An 8270-nucleotide genomic window follows, 5' to 3' on the forward strand; every position below is an offset into this window, starting at 1 on the left:
CCAGAGGTGCCAACACTGTAAATTTACAGACCTTAAAAATCAGACTAAAAATGGCTGTTCATAAAGTCCTTGAGTATGAGCCATCTGTAAAAACACAAATTAGCCAATATACTTGATTGAAGATCCCTCTTGGAAAGAAGCTAAATAACCAGATTTTTTACTGAAAGAAGACAGAGCCAGCTATGCCACCTGATACCTGAGCAGGAGAGCAGAAGTCTGCAGAAAGCATCTCAGGACTTTGGAGACCCTTCCCCCTCTAGTCATGTACAGCTGCTGCTGTGTTTGATCCTGTAATACTGAAGGGTTACAGATAGATTTCTTTTGGGGTCTGTGCCAGGACAGGGGGAGTGGGGCTAGCAGGAGTAAGACTGGAGGATGAGCTGCAGGGAGCAGCATGGTATAGTTAGGGGCATCAGTGTGGGGATGCGTAGGGAATCCTTGGGGTGGGGGCAGCATGGTGTAAAACCATTGCTACAATCAAGCAGGTTTGCCAACCCAAGAAATTTGTTTTACTGGAAACTTTTTACTGACAGCCAATCTTTTTACTATGCTTGGTGTTAAACTCCTAAATTTGAATCCAGCCCTTCTAACTGGGGCCTGGCAAAAGTTATATTTACATTATCTAAAACATTTAACAATAAAAACATGTGTCAGTAAAAATCTGGTTGTCAGTAAAAAGTTTGAAGACTGTCAGTAAAAAAAATTATTGGGTTGACATCCCCATAAGTGTCTCTGTTGGAGTTTTTGTTTGTTTGTTTTAGGTCTTTAGGAATTGCTGGGGGAGATATAAAATTGTAGAACTATTTTCAGTGCCACTGAATATATTTGAAAAACAATATCTTGATAATGTTAATAAAGCACATTGGATACTAAAGGGAACTGAAATGACAGCCTAGGAAAGATATGTATACTGTTAAAACAATGACCATAGTATTTTTAGCAAACCCATGTAGTGACTCACTCCAGAAGTCTTTGTTCTCACAAAAGTCAAATTGGCATCCATGAGAATTTCAATTTCCCCTATTCTGAAAAACTTTGTTCTTTATTTTTTCTAAAATAGTGTATATAGCAGGGGTGGGTAACATGGTGGATCCGGCAGGTGACCAGACTCCATTTCCTAGCAGCCCCTGCCCATACCATTGTGGCCAGGTTCCATGGAGACCCCAGCAGCAGCAAGGCTGTGACAGTGCAGGGCCAAGTTTTCTATGGAGACAGGCCCCAGAAGTGCTAGCAGGGTGCGCAGCTAGGTGGGGAGCTGCTCCAGGGCAGGGGCTGGGATCTTGCAGTGGTGATAGTATGGTCCAGAGGTGGGGCAGAGTCACAATCCGCTGCCTGCACGCCTCTGCCCAGGACATGCTGGCAGCAGATTGCAGTTCTGCGCCAGCTCTGGGCCACTGTCAGTGCTCCAGAGCAGCTCCCCACCCAGCTATGCACCCTGCTAGAACTGCTGGGGCTGCTCTCCTTGGAAACCCTGGGACCATGTTGTCCTGGCCTTACCTGCTGGGGTCTCCATGAAAACCAGCCTTAGTGCAGGGCTGGAGAATACTGAGACCTGGAGGAGCCCACAAAGGATAAGTAGAGGCGGGAGAAGGCAGATCACCAGACCAGGTGGGATCACAGAGGGTGCAGACTGCCCCAAAGAAAAGTTGAGGGAGAGACGTGCCGAGGGGAATGAGAATACAGTAGGCTGACCCCAGACCGAGTCTAGGTGGGTCAAGGGCCTTAGAGACAGCGACCAGTGGTAATAAAGCAGGCGGTAGGAGCAGGCATATAAGGGGGCAAAGGGCAGCTCTTGGTCACTTGTGTTTTCTGCCAGTGATATACTTCGTGTTTTACTTTTTGTTACCCACTGTTAGAGGGGATGTGAGATATAGAGCACAGACAGGATGTAGCCGGTGTCAGAACAGGCAGCTCATAGGAGGAGAAGAGCAGAAGGGGGCAGCATTTAGCTGGATTCCTATAGCCTACTGAGAAGAGGGCACCAAGCCCCAACTATCAGAGGGACGTGGCCAAAGACCATTGAGATCCATCAAGGTGGGGTGTAAGGGCAAGGTAGAGTGGAGGTAGAGCTTCGCAGAAGAAAGTTGTCCTGTAGTCCCCGATACAAGGAGCGCCAATAGTCAATCCCCACCACTGTGTTAAGATCAAAGTCGTGGTGGGCGAGATTGGGAAGAGATGATTTGGGTCAACATCAACTCGCTGAGATCACAGGGACGGATGAGCAGACAACTTCGAACATCCGGGGGCGCAGAGCATGTGACCGGATATTCGAAACCAGGCAGGCACAGTCTAACTCCAGCAAAAATAATTCTTTTCAGGAGATCAGCTACAAGTAACAGTTAAAAAACCATTTGCTTTAAGTCTTATAATATTCTTTTTAAATTTCCTGAAAAAATAAAATATAGATTACAATATCATAGATTTCGTTTTAGCCAGCTGTGAATTTTGTTTAAAATGAGACAGAGATATTTTAGGTGCACAAAAATCAGCCCTTCAATTACATTTATAAAAGCAGCATTAGGTTTAATTGTTCAGTATCTAGTGGTCTACTTAGTATGCCAGAGTAGGCAATCAAATAATGTTACTCTAGGGAATGAATGACTAGAATATTAGCACTTTTTAAACTTAGAAGCTCAGTTTCTCTGCAGTAAAATTACAGTACCTGGATTCCCAGGAGCGACGCTTTCTACAGCTGACTGGGGAGAAAAAATACCTAAAGAATCACAGTGCACGATGTACTAGCTCCTTTTTTTCTTTTAAGAGAGAATACTATATTTAAGAGTAAATAGCAGATCATATAGAACAAACACCTTTGTCAGAATTATTGAAAAATAGTTCTTAGTAAAGAAGGAAGAATAAAATTATATCCTTTGATAAAATTATCTCCTCCCCCCATATATAGCATTTAAGTTTAAATTTCCTTGTGTCCAACTTCATGCGTGTTCATGATACCTATTAATTCTAGGCTGATTAATAGGGGAGAAGCTAGTACTAGACCTTCACATGTCAAGAAACAAGTCTTCCAATTGGATCTACAAGCATGGTGCCCTGTACTGAGCTGAGACTCATTAACTTTGATGGGCATTAGTAGGATCAAATCTGGCAGTCTTTGAATGAGATACTTCAGAAAGCAATGCAGTGACTTAACAGGTCTTACTATTCTCTCTAACCTGCTCCTGAAAGAAGTGTTGAGAAATTGTGCTGATAGATGCTTTCTATCTTTTCAGTGGGATATAAGATGATATAAACCTGAGATCCTGACCAAACTAGTCATTACTTTTCATATATTTTAAAGCAGTAAGAGTGTAAATCCTGACAACCCAAATATGTTCAAGTGTGGATTATTATATAATGTCTAACACTTGCTGTCATCTGTTTCATAACCACATACAAAATGTCTGAGAGGCACAAGGTTTTTCTTAGACAATACATTATTTTCTCTACTTACTGTTTTATATTTAATAATGTTGCTGTGTACTATTAAATGACTCTTATTTTTTCCATACCCCACAGTGGAGTTTATATTTTTGAGGGATAAGAGAGGGAGAGAGAGAGAGAGAGAGAGATGTGTGGGTGTCTTTTATAAAAAAATCAATCTCCTTGCTTGGTTGCAACTGCTTCACTGTGGCTTGTGTTACCTTCCCCATAAGTTTTCGCTGCATATTTTTCAGTCTTTATTTTGCCTATGAGTCAAGCTTTCTACTGACACCAGAAAGGCCTGATTTGTCATATATAAAAATCAAACTTCGGAGAACACTTCAGCTGTCTCATGAGAAGGGCTTTTTATAGCTAATACTCAAGGCTTCTCATTATGCGATGAAAAGATGTAGCTAGTGGCAAGAACAGAGGTTAATTTTTATTCTCTGGGTTTTTCTTTACTAAAATGCTAATTCCAGTGCCTTCCCCAAATTTGGAATGTTGGATCCTGGACTAATTCCCTTCACCTTCATCATGTAATGTGAAGGGGTCTTAAAAAATACCTTAGAGAAGCAGCCAAGAATTTTCCAGACTCCCTTTGTAGTGGAAACCTTGTACAGTCAGTCATACCTCATCCATTTGGCTCTGTCCCCACAGTATTTGGAGACAATCCAAGACAGGAAGAGGGCTATGACAAAGGCTGGAATGTACTCTGCTCAGGAGAGCCTAAAACAGCAAAATTGTGTCTAGGAGTATCAATCCAACTAGTGTAACTTAGAGAAGTTCTGTAGCTACTGTATTTAATACAGCAACACTTCAATTAAGGGATGTGAAAAGATTACTTAGAATTACTTTTTTCTTCCTCACTTAGGCTGTTTTGAGCATAAGCTTGGTTTGGGAGAAGATACTATTAGCACCACTGTCTCCCAGATAGCGCTAAGGGATTGTTAAAGCACGATTAACCCTTAAATGAAATGTGAAATATGAACGCAGACAATTTAGTGTCTTAAAATCAACATCTCAGACAATTCAATGTCCTAACATTAAAGTCTAACTTTATTAGCACAACCGGTATTATTTTAGCAGTTTCTATAGTCAGAGAGAGAAGAACATTCAGTACAATAATCTCACTCAATCCCAGATGTTAATTTGCTTAACAGAGAAGATGGCCGCTCAGTTCCTGGAATCACAGGGTATGTCGTGGCCTGGGATTGTCCAGACAGGTGTTGAAGGCTGGATTCATTATGACAACTAACTTTCATGCTCCTCCCTTTTATGCTTTTCTTCATCTTCACTCCTTGATGACTTTTTGCTTTTGGATTAGTCTCTCTGCAGTCAGCATACTGTCCATTTTTTATCCTGTAAGTGTATTCCTTTGTCCAGCAGACCCATCACAAGAACACCTCTTAATTTGGTCTTTTTCCAGTGTCTTGCTTTGGGCATTGTCCATTGGTCTCCAGTATCACCTTTCATTAATATAGCTAATCCTTTCCTCCCTATGATTCAGCTTGTTAGTGCCAAGTTCAGTTAACTGAAGCTGGCAACAAGGCCACTGCTATGTTATGTTAACAGAACTTCTCACAGTGATAAAAAAAAGATATAATATAATGAGCACCTAGGAGCTCTACAAAAACAACTCAAAACCAGCTGTTTTATAAACAAAATAAAAAGTTAATAAGAACAAAACTTAAGCAATGATTAAATATGGCTAAATATAAACAATGCTATAAGCAGGTGCAACTTCAAAGCATTAAACATAACAAGCTACCATAACAGATACAGCCCTAGATCTCTAAGAATAAATGAACAGTATTTTTGAGCATGCAGGTCACAACAGAAAACAAACAAACTGCACGAACAGAATTGTGTACTTTTTGTGCAAGCAAAGAAATTGATGCCTGATGTTTGAGTCCTCTTGCATGCAAGGAAACAGGACTTCATACAGTCTTTGGAAAGAAGAGGAATAGCTGTCCCATTTAGCCTTTTCTTAAAGTCATCCTATTAGTGTTTCTATCTCTGTGTGACAGTATGCTTCTTTGGTTTCTTTTTTTCTTAATGTGTCTTTTCTTTCTACTGTTTTTTAAACTGACACACACAGAGCCACTCTAACTAAAGTGCCCCCTCCCCCCCTGAGAAGCACCCCCTCCTAATTGCCTTTTCCTCTAGACCAATACAGCTACAACCTGGATACCTGACACATGGAAGATATTCAATTTTAGCCAATTTTTAAAATTAAATCTTCATATTTTCCCAAGCAGGAAGCAACTGTGACCACCTAAAATCTGAGATCCTGCTCCTGCCTTTGTTTCAAGGCAATTTGCATCATCACAGATCCTCGCAGGAGGTGAGAGGCTCCGTATCAGTTATCAACTGACTGCCAGAGGAGTTTTCCATCTATTGACTCCTCTGTGAAATCCTATGAAATATGAACTTTCATTTCTACCCAGGAGAATTTCTACAATCTTGTCTCCAATTTCTGAAGAAGGGTATTTGTGCCCAAAAGCTAGCAATTAAAGAATTTTTTTGAAAAAATCTTGTTGGTCTAATAAAAGATATCATCTCCACTACGAGTCCTGATTGCTCTCCCTCCGGTGTACATGCATAAATGCCCTGTAATTGAGGACAGCAGTCATACTCCACAGTTTCAAAGTAGTTTAATTCAGTACATAACAACCATAATAGTAATTGCAAAAGCCTGCCTCCGTTGCCCTACTGAAAAATGATAGCCCTTACCCAGAGGGACCGACACAATGTATAGTACTGTGCAGTAGCTCATTACTACTGCACAGTAGTTCTTTACTACTGCCTAGTAGTAACAAGCTACTTCCCAGTAGCAATGAGCATCACTAGGAGCATCCCTACAGTCAGCATCACTAGGAAGTCACGCAGGGATGCTTCTTTGGAGGCCCTTTAAGATCTGAGAGGACAGGCACCCTCCACCCAGTCCCAGGAGCCTAAAAGCATGGATGCTACTTCAGAAAGCAAAAAGAAAGCATATAATGAGCAGTATTGTCACAGAGCTGTAATACAAGTGGGGAATAATTACTATTGGTGTGGGAAGATCGGGAGCAGACAGATTCAAGAACAGGAACATGTGGAAAAAAACATGACCAGGAACTTGTGGAGCATGTCTTCAAAATGGTCCTGAACATGTTCAAGCACTGGCAAGTTCCTACGCAGGTGTACAAGCCTGGACAGGGCTTTGAGTAGGCCCCTGTGAAGGGCCAGGTACATGCATACACATGTGACCCTTCCACAAGTAGACACAGCAACACTGAAGTTCCTGCTCTTCTATCTTCCCTGGAATCCTACTACAATGTGACAACTATGCAGGAAGTGGAATAATCCATGGTTCCCTGGACTTGGATAGTTACAGCACATGAACAAACCATCCCATCATATTCAACATCATACAGGATTGTACCACATATGCAAAAGGGTGGGAGGGAAAAGGAAAATAACTGTAACATTGCGAACATCTGATACCACATGTACTGAAGCTGCATGTATTTTTTAATTTTACTTCAACAGGTTGCACTTCAGTTTACACTTTGGTTTTCCTTGTTTTGATAAGTAAAAAAGCACTGTGGCTGCATCTACATGAGATGCTTACTGTGCAGTAGCATCATGGGGCACAAACTGTGACACAACACTACTGCCCAGCAGTAACAAGGTACTGTGCAGTCAGCATCACTAGGAAGCCATGTGGGGAGGCTACTGTGCACTAACACTGGTTACTGCACAGTCCTTTAGTTCCTGGGTATGCAAGTACTAAATGACTCCACAATAAGAACTGTGCAGTCAGCGTCTTACGTAGATGCAGCCTGTGACAGGGAGCAAGAAGCCCATGTCACTTTAAGTACAGAGTGTATCAGGCCAAGGAGAAAGGACTCCAGGCTGCAGGGAAATTGCAGGAAGCCCCTGTGCCACCAGACAGGCAAAGATAAGTGTTTTGGGCCCTTTAATGGCCATGGTACAGTGTTAACCCAGGATGAAGAATGTTTTTGTTTGAGAGCAGATTCTCATATCTATTTGTTTGTGTTTAAATAACAAAGCATTGGACTGTGGCTGTGGGGGTGGAAGGGGCCACGGGCACCCCAAGTCCTAGAGCCCACAAAGAGTAAGACCAAGGGGGCTGAGGGGCCCTGAGCCTGCAAAGAGTGAGACCAAAGGAGCTGAGGGGCCCAGAACACACAAAGGGTCAGGCTGGAGCTGGGGCCCAGAAGCCTGTGGTCCTGAGACAGTGGGCTTTGGGTGGAAGGGCCCAGCCAATTTAAAGTGGGCCAAGACAAGGGGGCCTCAGTGCAGACAAGAGCTTAAGATCCCAAGTAACAGTAATCTGCTACAGGCACATTTAGTTTCTGATAGCAATCATCAGGTCTAACTGCACCATTCTTAAGATTTTCCCTGTCTGGATGTTTAATAAAGCTTTGTGTTTATTTCAGCACTTGTAGTTGTCCACTTAATTGCAAGGAAATTGGAAGCTGCAGCTATGCCAGAAGTTTTACTGAAGTTTAAAAAATAAATCAGCAAACAATCTGAACAAGGCAATAAAATGGCAGCTGGTGTCTCCAAGATAGCAAGCCCAGAGAGTTACATTTAAATGATGGTTAATTTGCAGATAAATCAGCCCTTACCCAATATAATCTGTAAAATTAATCAGGAACAATGTATCTCATATAGACTAGTATTCCCTTCATCCCAGCAATTTAAAAAATATCTGTCAATTAAAAACCCCATAACATATCAGTACGATATGTTCCATGGCATTTTGTTAACCACAAAATATCACATGTATTAGCAACCAATTACTCATAAAATTACTGTGTGTGATATGGCTGTGAGCCCATATG

Source organism: Crocodylus porosus, unplaced genomic scaffold (assembly GCF_001723895.1).
Source record: "Crocodylus porosus isolate Cpor-Errol unplaced genomic scaffold, CroPor_comp1, whole genome shotgun sequence".
NCBI classification, from domain to species: Eukaryota; Metazoa; Chordata; order Crocodylia; family Crocodylidae; genus Crocodylus; species Crocodylus porosus.